Raw genomic sequence first — 16961 nt, 5'->3', positions numbered from 1 at the left:
TCACATATTTAAGCATTATCGTTAAAATCCACATTCATCACAGAATCTTCACAAACTTCACTCACATCAACAAAAGAATTCCCCACACCAAAATCAAAGTAACATCATCACAACACCGAACAAAAGTGGACAGTTTACACACACTCCACCCCTCGTCCCTTCACCACAATTACAACATAAATTCTCCACAATCATTCCACCCTTCACTCTCTAGCTGTGTTCAGTCCATGTTTTGCCTGTTACCTCTCCCAATTACTATCTTTATCTCTAATTCCTCATGCCCCACATTGGGCACCAAAAAGGACTGTGGTGGGTTGACCCTGGCTGGATGCCAGGTGCCCACCAAAGCTGCTCTATCACTCCCTCTCCTCAGCTAAACAGGGGAGATAATATGACGAAAGTCTTGTGGCTCGAGATAAGGACAGGGAGAGATCACTCAGCAATTACTGTCACAGCCAAAACAGACTTGACTTGGGGAAAAATAATTTATTTTATTACCAATCAAATGAGAGTAGGCTAATGAGAAATAAGAACAAATCTTAAAACACCTTCCCCCCACCCTCCCTTCTTCCCAGGCTCAACTTCACTCCCAATTACTCTACCTTCTCCCCCTGAGCAGCACAGGGGAACAGGGAATGGGATACTGTGGAGAAGCTCAGACTTGTGTGTAAGATGGGGGTATTTTTCATAGAATCATTAAGGTTGGAAAAAGACCTCTAAGATCATCAAGTCCAACCATCAACCCAACACTACCATGCCCACTAAACTATGTCCCTAAGCACCTCGTCTACATGTCTTTTAAATACCTCCAGGGATGGTGACTCAACCACTTCCCTGGGCAGCCTGTTCCAATGCTTGACCACTCTTTCAGTAAAGAATTTTTTCCTAATGTCCAATCTAAACCTCCCTTGGCACAACTGGAGGCTGTTACCTCTCGTCCTATCGCTAGTTACTTGGCAGAAGAGACCAACGCCCACCTCGCTACAACCTCCTTTCAGGTAGTTGTAGAGCACGATGAGGTCTCCCCTCAGCCTCCTCTTCTCCAGACTAAACAACCCCAGTTCCCTCAGCCACTCCTCATAAGACTTAAGACCTGTTCTCCAGGCCCTTCACCAGCTTCGTTGCCCTTCTCTGGACATGCTCCAGCACCTCCATGTCCTTCTTGTAGTGAGGGGCCCAAAACGGAACACAGTATTCGAGGTGCGGCCTCACCAGGGCTGAGTACAGGGGCACGATCACTTCCCTACTCCTGCTGGCCACGCTATTTCTGATACAGGCCAGGATGCCATTGGCCTTCTTGGCCACCTGGGCACACTGCTGGCTCATGTTCAGCCAGCTGTCAACCAGTCAACCACCACCCCCAGGTCCTTTTCCTCCGGGCAGCTTTCCAGCCACTCTTCCCCAAGCCTGTAACGTTGCCTGGGGTTGTTGTGGCCGAAGTGCAGGACCTGGCACTTGGCCTTGTTGAACCTCATACAGTTGGCCTCGGCCCATCGATCCAGCCTGTCCAGGTCCCTCTGCAGAGCCTTCCTACCCTCGAGCAGATCAACACTCCCGCCCAACTTGGTGTCGTCTGCAAACTTACTGAGGGAGCACTCGATCCCCTCATCCAGATCATTGATAAAGATATTAAACAAAACTGGCCCCAGTACTGAGCCCTGGGGAACACCGCTCGTGACCGGCCGCCAACTGGATTTAACTCCGTTCACCACAACTCTCTGGGCTCGGCCATCCAGCCAGTTTTTTACCCAGCAAAGAGTGTACCTGTCTAGGCCGTGAGCCGCCAGCTTCTCTAGGAGAATGCTGTGGGAGACAGTGTCAAAGGCTCTACTGAAGTCCAGGTAGACCACATCCACAGCCTTTCCCTCATCCACCAGGCAGGTCACCTGGTCATAGAAGGTGATCAGGTTGGCCAAGCAGGACCTGCCTTCCATGAACCCGTGCTGGCTGGGCCTGATCCCCTGGTTGTCCCGGACATGCCTTGTGAGCACCCTCAAAACAAACCACTCCATAATCTTCCCTGGCACCGAGGTCAGGCTGACCGGCCTGTAGTTCCCCAGATCCTCCTTCCAGGCCTTCTTGTAGATGGGCGTCACATTGGCAAGCCTCCAGTCATCCGGGACCTCCCCTGTTAACCAGGACTGCTGGTAAATGATGGAGAGTGGCTTGGCAAGCTCCTCCGCCAGCTCCCTCAGTACCCTCGGGTGGATCCCATCCGGCCCCATAGACTTGTGAACGTCCAGGTGGCATAGCAGGTCGTTAACTGCTTCTTCATGGATTATGGGGGGTTTATCCTGCTCTCCGTCCCTGTCTTCCAGCTCAGGGGGCTGAGTACCCTGAGGATAACTGCTCTGACTATTAAAGACTGAGGCAAAGAAGGCATTAAGTACCTCAGCCTTATCCTCGTCCTCGGAGGCAACGTTCCCCCCCGCATCCAATAAGGGATGGAAATTCTCCTTGGCTCTCTCTTTGTCATTAATATATTTGTAAAAACATTTTTTGTTGTCTCTTATGACAGTGGCCAGGTTGAGTTCTAGCCGTGCTTTTGCCTTTCTAATTTCCTCTCTGCATGACCTAACGAGATCCCTGTACTCTTCTTGTGTTGCCTGCCCCTTCTTCCAAAGGTGATAAACTCTCCTTTTTTTCCCCCGAGTCCCAGCCAGAGCTCCCCATTCAGCCAGGCCGGTCATCTTCCCTGCCCGTTCTTCTTACAGCACATAGGGACAGCCTGCCCCTGCACCTTTAAGACTTCCTTCTTGAAGAATGTCTAGCCTTCCTGGACCCCTGGTTGTTAAGCCCAAGACGGCCTCCAACCACCACATCTCCCACCAGTCCTTCTCTGTTTGTGAACAGCAGGTCAAGCGAGGTACCTCCCGTGGTCGGCTCACTCACCAGCTGCGTCAGGAAGTTATCCTCCACACACTCCAGGAACCTCCTCGACTGTTTCCTCTCTGCCGTGCGGTATTTCCAGCAGACGTCCAGAAAGTTGAAGTCCCCCACGAAAACAAGGTTTGCAAGGGTTCAGCCATTCTCAGTGTTAACAATTCAGTTTGAGAAAGTTAATGATGGCTTTCTGGCCAGTTGACAGGACAAACTCTCCTATCGAGGTCTGGCACAGCTCATCTCACCTGGTGAGAGCTCACAGTACATGACCGTTATTTATCATACCTTTGGAGAACTCAGCATCTTTGAGAATCATACCTCTGGAGCAAGAGAATTAGCTGCTAAACTAAGAATGCAAGAATAGATAAAGACTACTGTCCTAGTTTCGGCAGGGATAGGGTTAAATTTCTTCCTAGTGCTGTGTTTTGGATTTAGTATGAGGAGAATGTTGATAACACACTGATGTTTTCAGTTGTTGCTAAGTGCCCTCCTAGTCCAAGGACAGCTCCCATGCCTACTGACTGAGCTAGGTACACAAGATGGGAGGGAACATAATCAGGACAGCCAGCCCAGCTGGCTGATGGGGTATTCCATACCATGTGACGTCATGCTCAGTATATGAAGGGTAGGCGTGATCCAGGAAGGGCCGATCGCTACTTGGTTATCGGTCAGCGCAGGTGGTGAGCAATTGCATTGTGCATCACTCATTTTGTATATTCTATCATTATTTATTATCATTATTTTCCCTTTTCTGTTCTATTAAACTGTCTTTATCTCAACCCACGAGTTTTTCTCACTCTTACCCTTCCGATTCTCTCCCCGTCCCACTGCGGGGGGCGGGGGGAGTGAGTGAGCGGCTGCGTGGTATTTGGCTGCCTGCCAGGTTAAACCACGACAGTCCTTTTTGGCGCCCAACGTGGGGCTCGAAGGGTTGAGATAACGATAGATCTGACCAAAGTGTGTTAAGGCAAAATTGTTATAAGCATCCATTATATTGATTGGTCACAATGTTGATGTATTGGCTGTCAAAGATGTGGGGCTGGCTCTCAATGTTGGGTCATGTAATACCTTGCTTGCAGTATATGTTCCCGTTTGTGCTGTTTATCATTATTCGGAACTGGGCCAAGATTATCATTTTGTTGCTGTTTTATGAGGTGATAAAATCGTTGGTCATAAAGTCTAATCTGGTATCTGTACTCGGCACTGCCGTCATTTCTGTACCTCGGGAACCACCTCTTAGAAATTATTGGTAATTGCACTTGCTTCTCCTCGGAGAATGAATTTAAGGGGGAGACGGGATGGGACACTCTCTCCCACTTGTTCATCTTCCCTTCCATATCGTCAGAAACTCCTTTTTCCTCTATCCTCTTCACAAAGATGTCCACAATATTCCCTGAGAATTTTGAATATCCTTGGGATGTTCAAACAAGCATGTTCATATTGCTATGTCTCCTGACTGTGGTTCAGGCCTTGTTTAGGGTTAAACAACTATTCAGGAATACTGTCCAGAGATCAACCCTCAGGAACAAGAAAAGAGGGAGGGCAAGCAGCGGTGCCTCATCGGGGCGGGCGGAGCGGCGAGTCTCGGGGGCGGCTACAGACACGGTGGCTCCTCAAAACCCCACGACAGGCACTGCGGCTACTCCAACCCCCATGACAACCCCTGTGGCTACTCAAACCCCGGCAACAGTCACCGTAGCTTCTCCAACCCCTGCGACAAGCACTGCAGCCACTCAAACCCTAGCAACAGTCACTACAATTACTCCAACCCCCACGACAGGCACTGCAGCTACCCAAACCCCAGCAACAGGCACTACAGCTGAACCAGAGGACCAACCCTTGCTGGTATCCGTTGCCCCTGTACAGAAGAGGAAATCTTGGAAGCGGAGATCAGGTCGTTTAGAAAGGGATAATGGAAGAGCAGGGACATCACAAGGAGAGGAGGAGGAAGAGGAAGAACTCATAAACGAGACGGAAACCACCCGATCCCCATCCCTGAGTGAGCTGCGAGATATGCGGAAAGATTTCAGCCGTCGTCCAGGCGAGCATATTGTTACCTGGCTACTCCGATGCTGGGATAATGGGACCAGTAGCCTGGAATTAGAGGGGAAGGAGGCCAAACAGCTGGGATCCCTTGCTAGGGAAGCGGGTATTGACAAAGCAATCGGAAAAGGGACACAGGTCCTCAGCCTCTGGAGGCGACTGCTGTCAGGCGTAAAGGAAAGGTATCCCTTCAAGGAAGATGTTATGTATCGCCTAGGCAAATGGACCACTATGGAGAGAGGTATCCAGTACCTGAGAGAACTAGGCGTGCTGGAGGTGGTTTATAGTGACCTAGATGACCCCCGAACACCCAAAGATCCAGATGACGTCCAGTGCACCCGACCCATGTGGCGGAAGTTGTTACGGAGCGCACCAGCATCGTATGCCAGTTCGTTGGCAGTACTGTGCTGGAAAGAGGAAGAAGCACCAACGGTGGATGACGTGGTTAACAGACTTCGGGATTTCGAAGAAACTGTCTCCTCCTCCCTTGTCTCGGCTGTAGAGAAACTATCCCGAGAGGTCCAGCAACTCAAAGACGATAGGTCCTATTCTCCACCTGTACGGACCAGTATCTCAGCCATTAGGAGTCAGCGTTTTTCTCCTCAAGAGAGAGGATATCGAAAGTACACACCACGGGGCACCCTGTGGTTTTACCTGCGTGACCACGGAGAGGACATGAGGCAGTGGGATGGAAAACCTACCTTCATCCTAGAGGCACGTGTACGTGAGTTGCAAGGAAAAACAATGACACAAGGGGGCTCTCTCAGGAAAAATGCTGCTCCAGTTTTCAGGAAAACCCTGTCTCACGACGGGCCAGTTTCCAGTGAACAGTTCCCCAGAGTAGAAGGGCTGATCTTACTTTGGATTGGGATTGTAATGAAGGAATTCTTGACTCACGTTTGCAAGAAGTGAGAAGCGGATACTATGACCAGAACTAGAGGGGCCCTGCCTCCAGCCAGGTGGAGGAAAGGGACAACCGGGTTTACTGGACTGTGCGGATTCCATGGCCTGGCACATCAGACCCACAGGAGTATAAGGCTCTCGTAGACACTGGTGCACAGTGTACCCTGATGCCATCAAGCTATAAAGGGGCAGAACCCATTTGTATTTCTGGAGTGACAGGGGGATCCCAAAAGCTAACTGTATTGGAGGCCGAAGTGAGCCTAACTGGGAATGAGTATCAGAAGCACCCCATTGTGACTGGCCCAGAGGCTCCGTGCATCCTTGGCATAGACTACCTCGGGAGAGGGTGTTTCAAGGACCCAAAAGGGTACCGGTGGGCTTTTGGTATAGCTGCCCTGGAGACGGAGGAAATTAAACAGCTGTCCACCTTGCCCGGTCTCTCAGAGGACCCTTCTGTTGTGGGGTTGCTGAGGGTTGAAGAACAACAAGTACCAATCGCTACCACAACAGTGCATCGGCCACAATACCGCACCAACCGAGATTCCCTGTTCCCTATCCATGAACTGATTCGTCGATTGGAGAGCCAAGGAGTGATCAGCAAGACTCGCTCACCCTTTAACAGTCCCATATGGCCAGTGCGAAAGTCCAATGGAGAGTGGAGACTAACAGTAGACTACCGTGGCCTGAATGAAGTCACGCCGCCACTGAGTGCTGCCGTGCCGGATGTGCTAGAACTTCAATACGAACTGGAGTCAAAGGCAGCCAAGTGGTACGCCACAATTGACATCATTGCTAATGCCTTCTTCTCCATCCCTTTGGCAGCAGAGTGCAGGCCACAGTTTGCTTTCACTTGGAGGGGCGTCCAGTACACCTGGAACCGACTGCCCCAGGGGTGGAAACACAGCCCTGCCATTTGCCGTGGACTGATCCACACTGCACTGGAACAGGGTGAGGCTCCAGAACACCTGCAGTACATTGATGACATCATCGTGTGGGGCAACACAGCAGAAGAAGTTTTTGAGAAAGGGGAGAGAATAATTCAAATCCTTCTGAAAGCCGGTTTTGCCATAAAACAAAGTAAGGTCAAGGGACCTGAACAGGAGATCCAGTTTCTAGGAATAAAATGGCAAGACGGACGTCGTCAGATTCCAATGGATGTGATCAACAAAATAACAGCCATGTCCCCACCAACTAGCAAAAGGGAAACACAAGCTTTCTTAGGCGTTGTGGGTTTTCGGAGAATGCATATTCCAGATTACAGCCTGATTGTAAGCCCTCTCTATCAAGTGACCGGGAAGAAGAACGACTTCAGATGGGGCCCTGAGCAGCGACAAGCCTTTGACCAAATTAAACGGGAGATAGTTCAGGCAGTAGTCCTTGGGCCAGTCCGGGCAGGACAAGATGTAAAGAATGTGCTCTACACCGCAGCCAGGGAGAATGGCCCTACCTGGAGCCTCTGGCAGAAAGCACCAGGGGAGACTCGAGGTCGACCCTTAGGGTTCTGGAGTCGGGGATACAGAGGATCCGAGGCCAGCTACACTCCAATTGAGAAGGAGATATTGGCAGCATATGAAGGGGTTCAAGCTGCTTCGGAAGGGGTTGGTACTGAAGCACAGCTCCTCCTGGCACCCCGACTGCCGGTGCTGGGCTGGATGTTCAAAGGGAGGGTCCCCTCTACACATCATGCAACCGATGCTGCGTGGAGTAAGTGGGTCGCACTGATCACACAACGGGCCCGAATAGGAAACCCCAGTCGCCCAGGAATCTTGGAAGTGATCACGAACTGGCCAGAAGGCAAAGATTTTGGAATATCCCCAGAGGAGGAGGTGACATGTGCTGAAGAAGCCCCACTGTCTAATAAACTACCAGAAAACAAGAAGCAATATGCCCTGTTCACCGATGGGTCCTGTCGCCTTGTGGGAAAGCATCGGAGATGGAAAGCTGCGGTATGGAGTCCTATACGACAAGTTGCAGAAACTGCTGAAGGAGAAGGTGAATCGAACCAGTTTGCAGAGGTAAAAGCCATCCAGCTGGCCTTGGACATTGCCGAACGAGAAAAATGGCCAGTAGTTTATCTCTATACTGACTCATGGATGGTGGCAAATGCCCTGTGGGGGTGGTTGCAGCAGTGGAAGTAGAACAACTGGCAGAGCAGAGGTAAACCCATCTGGGCTGCCACATTGTGGCACAATATTGCTGCCCGGGTAGAGAACCTGGTTGTAAAAGTACGTCACGTAGATGCTCATGTACCCAAGAGTCGGGCCCCTGAAGACCATCAAAACATCCAGCAGGTGGACCAGGCTGCTAAGATCGAAGCGGCCCAGGTGGATTTGGACTGGCAACATAAGGGTGAATTATTTATAGCTCGGTGGGCCCATGACGCGTCAGGCCATCAAGGAAGAGATGCAACATATAGATGGGGTCGTGATCGAGGGGTGGACTTAACCATGGACGCTATTGCACAGGTTATCCATGAATGTGAAACGTGCGCTGCAATCAAGCAAGCCAAGCGAGTAAGGCCTCTCTGGTATGGAGGACGATGGTTGAAATATAAATATGGGGAGGCCTGGCAGATTGATTATATCACACTCCCACAAACCCGCCAAGGCAAGCGCTATGTGCTCACCATGGTGGAAGCAACCACCGGATGGCTAGAAACATACCCTGTGCCCCATGCCACTGCCCGGAACACCATCCTGGGCCTTGAAAAGCAAGTCCTGTGGTGACATGGCACCCCAGAAAGAATTGAGTCAGACAACGGGACTCATTTCCGAAACACCCTCCTAGACACCTGGGCCAAAGGGCACGGCATTGAGTGGGTCTATCACATCCCCTACCACGCACCAGCCTCCGGGAAAATCGAACGATACAATGGACTGCTAAAGACAACACTGAGGGCAATGGGTGGTGGGACATTCAAGCATTAGGACACACATTTAGCAAAAGCCACCTGGTTAGTCAACACTAGGGGGTCTGTTAATCGAGCTGGCCCTGCCCAATCAAGACTCTTACGTACTGTAGATAGAGATAAAGTCCCTGTCGTGCACATAAGAAATATGCTGGGGAAGACAGTCTGGGTTACTCCTGCCTCTGGCAAGGGAAAACCCATCCGTGGGATTGCTTTTGCTCAAGGACCTGGGTACACTTGGTGGGTGATGCGAAAGGATGGGGAAGTCCAGTGTGTACCTCAAGGGGATTTGATTTTGGGTGAAAATAGCCAATGAACTGAATTGTATGATGTTAATTGTTATATGATATTGTATATCATTATTTCTATGGTTGCTATCAATGGTATAGCAGTGAAAATCACCCAGATTAATGAAGAATGAAATAACTCCGATGAAACCGAGCAAAGTGCAACGATGATAGAACTGAAAGAGTTCAGCAGTACTGAAATGAGAACTGGCTTCAGGATGCAACAGCCCAACACCACACACCATCTTTCTGGCCCTGAAAGACTGTTATGACAGATGGAGCCCAAAGTTGTGGACTAAATGAACTCAATGGACATTTATATTTATTTATGTATATGTATGTTTATGTATTATATATGTATATATAAAAAAGATAGTGGTGATTAATTGAAAGGTATCGAAAAATGTGAGACCTAAGCACGACGTAAATGGTATGGAATAAGGGGTGGATACTGTCCTGGTTTCGGCAGGGAGAGGGTTAAATTTCTTCCTAGTGCTGTGTTTTGGATTTAGTATGAGGAGAATGTTGATAACACACTGATGTTTTCAGTCGTTGCTAAGTGCCCTCCTAGTCCAAGGACTGCTCCCATGCCTACTGACTGAGCTAGGTACACAAGATGGGAGGGAACATAATCAGGACAGCCAGCCCAGCTGGCTAATGGGGTATTCCATACCATGTGACGTCATGCTCAGTATATGAAGGGTAGGCGTGATCCAGGAAGTACCGATCGCTACTTGGTTATCGGTCAGCGCGGGTGGTGAGCAATTGCATTGTGCATCACTCATTTTGTATATTCTATCATTATTTATCATTATTATTTTCCCTTTTTCTGTTCTGTTAAACTGTCTTTATCTCAACCCACGAGTTTTTCTCACTCTTACCCTTCCGATTCTCTCCCCCTCCCACGGGGGGGGGCAGGGGGAGTGAGTGAGTGGCTGCCTTGTATTTGGCTGCCTGCTAGGTTAAACCACGACAAGTACCTTAATACAAGTTCATATTTTAAATAACTACTTCTTGACATCTTAGTTAAGCCACTAGACTAGCACAAAATCCCCTCAGGCTTTACTTGAAGATTTCACTAGCACAGGGAGCAACATTATGTAGCAGTAATCTAGTCTGCTTGGGGTACAAGAGTCTCAGCCACAACTAAATTTGGATTCTATGCTTTAGACCCAAGTTTAAGCTGTGCTGCAGTGCAAGGTATTTGTCACACTGAAGTTAGGCTTTTCTTAATGGAAAGTGCTGGTGTGGCCTACATGCAAGTAACTAAAGTGAAGTTAAAATCCTCTGTTTGCAGTTCTTGCTCTTGCTTGGAGGCTTCCTTTTGCAGTACTCAGTCCTTTAGCCAGGCTGCAAGAGTAAAGCAACAAGAGACTAGAACTGTTCTATTGCACTTAGAATTCTGAGTTCATCTGAAAAGAGCCAACCAGCAGTGTGGCGCGGTTAGAGATGCATGTGCTTTCATGCAGGGACAGTCATGCCTTCAGTTATGCTGGCATAGTGAAGAGCAAGATCATTCCCACAGCAACTATGTCAGCAGACTGTTGAGTGATGCCTTTTGAATCTTCTCCAGGTAGATAAGTCCATTGCTATCACCACAGTTGAATTACTTGCTATGCAATTGTATGGCCCATTTTAACTACTATGCTAAATACACTATTTCAAAAGTCTCAGACTAGAGATTTCTGGATGTTGCTATCCTGGGAGAAGTGCCCTAAACTCTTTCCTGTATCGGTAGCTACACACCACATTTTGCTCACCCACTTTTCAATTTACTCCAGAAAGGGCTTGTTAAGAGGCCACTAATAGCATCTCTCTCCTTTCCTATAGAGACTATCTTGTGAAGAATGAGTACTGATCACTCCTTAGAATCATAGAATCATACAGGTTGGAAAAGACCTCTAAGATCATCGTGTCCAACCGTCAACCCAACACACCATGCCCACTACACCATGTCCCTAAGCGCCTCATCTACACGTCTTTTAAATACCTCCAGGGATGGTGACTCCACCACTTCCCTGGGCAGCCTGTTCCAAGGCCTGACCACTCTTTCAGTAAAGAAATTTCTCCTAATGTCCCGTCTAAACCTCCCTTGGCGCAACTTGAGGCCATTTCCTCTTGTCCTATCGCTAGTTACTTGGCAGAAGAGACCAACACCCACCTCGCTACAACCTCCTTTCAGGTAGTTGTAGAGCGCGATGAGGTCTCCCCTCAGCCTCCTCTTCTCCAGGCTAAACAGTCCCAGTTCCCTCAGCCGCTCCTCATAAGGCTTGTGCTCCAGGCCCTTCACCAGCTTCGTTGCCCTCCTCTGGACACGCTCCAGCACCTCCATGTCCTTCTTGTAGTGAGGGGCCCAAAACTGAACACAGTATTCGAGGTGCGGCCTCACCAGTGCCGAGTACAGGGGCACGATCACCTCCCTAGTCCTGCTGGCCACACTATTTTTGATACAGGCCAGGATGCCATTGGCCTTCTTGGCCACCTGAGCACACTGCCGGCTCATGTTCAGCCGGCTGTCAACCAGCACCCCCAGGTCCTTTTCCTCTGGGCAGCTTTCCAGCCACTCTTCCCCAAGCCTGTAGTGTTGCCTGGGGTTGTTGTGGCCCAAGTGCAGGACCCGGCACTTGGCCTTGTTGAATCTCATACAGTTGGCCTCGGCCCATCGATCCAGCCTGTCCAGGTCCCTCTGCAGAGCCTTCCTACCCTCGAGCAGATCAACACTCCCGCCCAACTTGGTGTCATCTGCAAACTTACTGAGGGAGCACTCGATCCCCTCATCCAGATCATTGATGAAGATATTGAACAGGACCGGCCCCAGTACTGAGCCCTGGGGAACACCTGGGGAACACCTGGGGAACACCATTTCAGACCCTCCACACATAAACCTTGAAGTACAAGCTGTTACCTACTATCTCAAGTCAAGCAACTCTCCATTAAAGCATTGTACTTAATTTTCACTCATCTACCCTGGGAAAGTCAGTCTTAAGACTTTGGGCATACCGTGCTCTTAGGTGTCTTCTCAGAACTCCCTACAAGGAGAGCTGTTGGAAGTGACAAGACATCCTTGAAATACGTGTTTCTTCACAAGAATTGAAGCACATGCCAAACAGTTTTATTGAGCAACATTTAGTTTCCCTTAAGAGATGCTGTTGTGGTTTAAACTAGCAGGCAGCCAAATACCACGCAGCCACTCACTCACTCCCCCCGCCCCCCCAGTGGGACGGGGAGAGAATCAGAAGGGTAAGAGTGAGAAAAACTCGTGGGTTGAGATAAAGACAGTTTAATAGAACAGAAAAGGGAGAATAATAATAAATAATGATAGAATATACAAAATGAGTGATGCACAATGCAATTGCTCACCACCCGCACTGACCGATAACCAAGAAGCGATCGCTACTTCCTGGATCACGCCTACCCTTCATATACTGAGCATGACGTCACATGGTATGGAATACCCCATTGGCCAGCTGGGCTGGCTGTCCTGATTATGTTCCCTCCCACCTTGTGTACCTAGCTCAGTCAGTAGGCACGGGAGCTGTCCTTGGACTAGGAGGGCACTTAGCAACAACTGAAAACATCAGTGTGTTATCAACATTCTCCTCATACTAAATCCAAAACACAGCACTAGGAAGAAATTTAACCCTATCCCAGCCAAAACCAGGACAGATGCTTTCACAATTACCCCTTATTTGAGCAAGGGGTGGCAACACAGTAGCTACCCTTAATGATTAGGTTTTTCTCCTGTGCACAGAGAATTGAGAATCTTCATTAAGGCTATATTCTGTCACAGGATTTAAAGACTGAACAATAATCTTCACCCAACAGACAGGCTTTTTCCCCCCTCAGCAGACAAAGATAATTGCCTTAATGATGAAAGTCTGTCTGAGAAAACATCAGGGACACTGAAAAAAGTCAGAGGCAAGAAAGATAAAATAACCATCTGGTCAGCACTCTAATACTTGGTCCTTTTCACAGCCCATGCTCCTCCTTTGTCCCTTGATACTGCAAGTACATGATTCACCTTAAAGAATTATTGCATGTAAATATTAAACTAAAATTAGAATCTGAGAGGCCAGGAGAAGACAAAAGAAGTTTTTACCAGCAAGTGCAATATAGCCTGTTAAGATGATGTAGTAACCAGAAGGACAGCAATAGTTCAAGTGCTGAACATGCTTCCAGGGCAGGTTGTTCCCTCCCTACTTCTTGAAGAGTTAGTCAGATTCTTTGGGTTAGAAGCTTGTATCAGGACCTCCACAATGTATCCTTAAAAATATCTCTAGCCATCAAGTTCTTGACAGAAAAGCTGTTTTCAGAAGGCTGGTAAACAAGTTGTGCACTTGAGTGAACTCAAGACTTGATTTTTGCAGGCTGAAGAAAAAGACTAAAGGCTAACAGCATGTCATTCTTTAACCCTAGCCAGGAAATAAACACCACAGAGCTGCTCACTCACTCCCCCCACCTCCAGTGGGATGGGTGAGAGAATCAGGAGACTAAACGTAAGAAAACTCGTGGGTTGAAATAAAGACAATTTAATAATTAGAATAAAATAAAATAATAGTAGTAATAACACTAATAGTAAAATATACAAAGCAAGTGACACACAATGCAATTGCTCACCAGCCACCAACCGATGCCCAGCCAGTCCCCATGCAGCAATCATTGCTCCACGGGCAACTCCCCCAGCTTGTATACTGAGCATGAAGTCATATGGTATGGAATATGCCGTTGGCCATTTTGGGTTAGCTGTCCTGGCTATGCTCTCTCCCAGCTTGTTGTGCAACTGGCAGAACATGGGAAGCTGAGAAGTCCTAGACTAGCAGGGTACTTAGCAACAACTAAAAACATCAGTGTGTTATCAGCATTCTCCTCATACTAAAACCAAAACACAGCACTAGGAAGAAATTTAACCCTATCCCAGCCAAAACCGGGACAGTATCCACCCCTTATTCTGTACCATCTACATCATGCCCAGGTATCACGTTTTCTGGTAGTTTATTATACAGTGGGGCCTCTTCAGCACACGTCACCTCCTCCTCTGGGGATATTCCAAAATCTTTGCCTTCTGGCCAGTTCGTGATTACCTCCAAGATTCCTGGGCGACTGGGGTTTCCTATTCGGGCCCGTTGTGTGATCAGTGCGACCCACTTACTCCACGTAGCATCGGTTGCATGATGTGTAGAGGGGACCCTCCCTTTGAACATCCAGCCCAGCACCGGCAGTCGGGGTGCCAGGAGGAGCTGTGCTTCAGTACCAACCACGTCCGAAGCAGCTCGAACCCCTTCATATGCTGCCAATATCTCCTTCTCAGTTGGAGTGTAGCGGGCCTCGGATCCTCTGTATCCCCAACTCCAGAACCCTAAGGGTCTACCTCGAGTCTCCCCTGGTGCTTTCTGCCAGAGGGTCCAGGTAGGACCATTCTCCCCAGCTGCGGTGTAGAGCACCTTCTTTACATCTTGTCCTGCCTGGACTGGCCCAAGGGCTACTGCCTGAACTATCTCCCATTTAATTTGGTCAAAGGCTTGTCGTTGCTCAGGGCCCCATCTGAAGCCGTTGCTTCTTCCTGGTCACTTGATAGAGGGGGCTTACGATCTGACTGTAATCTGGAATATGCATTCTCCGAAAACCCACAACGCCTAAGAAAGCTTGTGTTTCCCTTTTGCTAGTTGGTGGGGACATGGCTGTTATTTTGTTGATCACATCCATTGGGATCTGACGACGTCCATCCTGCCATTTTATTCCTAAAAACTGGATCTCCTGTGCAGGTCCCTTGACCTTACTTTGTTTTATGGCGAAACCGGCCTTCAGAAGGTTTTCAATTATTTTCTCCCCTTTCTCAAGAACTACTTCTGCTGTGCTGCCCCATACGATGATGTCATCAATGTATTGCAGGTGTTCTAGAGCCTCACCCTGTTCCAGTGCAGTGTGGATCAGTCCACAGCAAATGGCAGGGCTGTGTTTCCACCCCTGGGGCAGTCGATTCCAGGTGTACTGGACGCCCCTCCAAGTGAAAGCAAACTGTGGCCTGCACTCTGCCGCCAAAGGGATGGAGAAGAACGCATTAGCGATATCCATTGTGGTGTACCACTTGGCTGCCTTTGACTCCAGTTCGTATTGGACTTCTAGCATGTCCAGCACAGCAGCACTCAGCGGCGGTGTGACTTCGTTCAGGCCACGGTAGTCTACTGTTAGTCTCCACTCTCCATTGGACTTTCGCACTGGCCATATGGGACTGTTGAAGGGTGAGCGAGTCTTGCTGATCACTCCTTGGCTCTCCAGTCGACGAATCAGCTCATGGATGGGGATCAGGGAGTCTCGGTTGGTGCAATATTGCCGCCGGTGCACCGTTGTGGTAGCGATCGGCACCTGTTGGTCTTCAGCCTTCAGCAACCCCACAACAGAAGGGTCCTCTGAGAGACCAGGCAAGGTGGACAGCTGTTTAATTTCCTCCGTCTCCAGGGCAGCTATACCAAAAGCCCACCGGTACCCTTTTGGGTCCTTAAAATACCCTCTCCTGAGGTACTCTATGCCAAGGATGCACGGAGCCTCTGGGCCAGTCACAATGGGGTGCTTCTGCCACTCATTCCCGGTTAGGCTCACTTCGGCCTCCAATACAGTTAACTCTTGGGATCCCCCTGTCACTCCAGAAATACAAATGGGTTCTGCCCCTTCATAGCTTGATGGCATCAGGGTACACCGTGCACCGGTGTCTACGAGAGCCTTATACTCCTGTGGGTCTGATGTGCCAGGCCATCGAATCCACACAGTCCAGTAAACCCGGTTGTCCCTTTCCTCCACCTGGCTGGAGGCAGGGCCCCTCTAGTCCTGGTCATCGTATTCGCTGTCCACTTCTTGTAGACACGAATCAGAAGTCCCTTTATTAAGGTCAGAAGTGGAATCAGCCCTTCTACTCTGTCTGGGGAACTGCTCACTGGAGACTGGAGCAGCAGTTTTCCTGGAAGAACCCCCTTTTGTGGTTGTTTTTCCTTGCAACTCACGTACCTGTGCCTCTAGGGTTGTGGTAGGTTTTCCATCCCACTTCCTCATGTCCTCTCCATAGTCACGCAGGTAAAACGACAGGGTGCCCCAGGATGTGTACCCACGATGTCTCCTCTCTTGAGCAGAGGGACACTTGGTCCTAATGGCTGAGACACTGGTCCGTACAGGTGGAGAGCAGGACATATCCTCTTTGGGTTGCTGGACCTCCCGAGACAGTTTCTCCACAGCAGAGACAAAGGCCCGTAGGGAGGAAGAGAGACTTTCTTCATATTGCCAGAGTTGGCCAGACAATTCATCCACCGTTTGTTCCTCTCCATCTCTCCAGCTCATTATTGCCAATGAGTTTGCATACGACACTGGTGCGCTCCGTACAAACTTCCGCCACACGGGTCGGATGCATTTGACTTCATCTGGGTCTTTGGATAACTGCTTGTTGTCCAGGTCATCATAAATCACCTCCAGCACAGCTAATTCCCTCAGGTACTGGATACCTCTCTCCATGGTGGTCCACTTGCCTGGGTGACATATAACATCTTCCTTGAAGGGATACCTTTCCTTCACGCCTGACAGGAGTCGCCTCCAGAAGCTGAGGACTTGTGCCCCTTGTCCAATTGCTTTGTCAGTGCCCCCTTCCCTAGAAAGGGATCCCAGGTGCTTGGCTTCCCTACCCTCTAATTCCAGGCTACTGGCCCCCTTATCCCAGCATCAGAGCAGACAGGTGACAATGTGCTTGCCTGGACAACGACTGAAATGTTTTTGCATGTCTCGCAGCTCACTCAGGGATAGGGATCGGGTGGTTGCTATCCCATTTACGGGTTCTGCCTCTTCCTCCTCCTGTTCCCATGATGGCCCTGGTTCATCTTCATCCCTTACTAAACAAGCTGATAATTTTCTTGTGCATTTCCTCTTTTGTATAGGGGCAACTGATACCAGCACAGGTT

The sequence above is a fragment of the Calonectris borealis genome, chromosome W (assembly GCF_964195595.1).
Source record: "Calonectris borealis chromosome W, bCalBor7.hap1.2, whole genome shotgun sequence".
Lineage (NCBI taxonomy): Eukaryota > Metazoa > Chordata > Aves > Procellariiformes > Procellariidae > Calonectris > Calonectris borealis.
Note: the sequence above shows the minus strand (reverse complement) of the source record.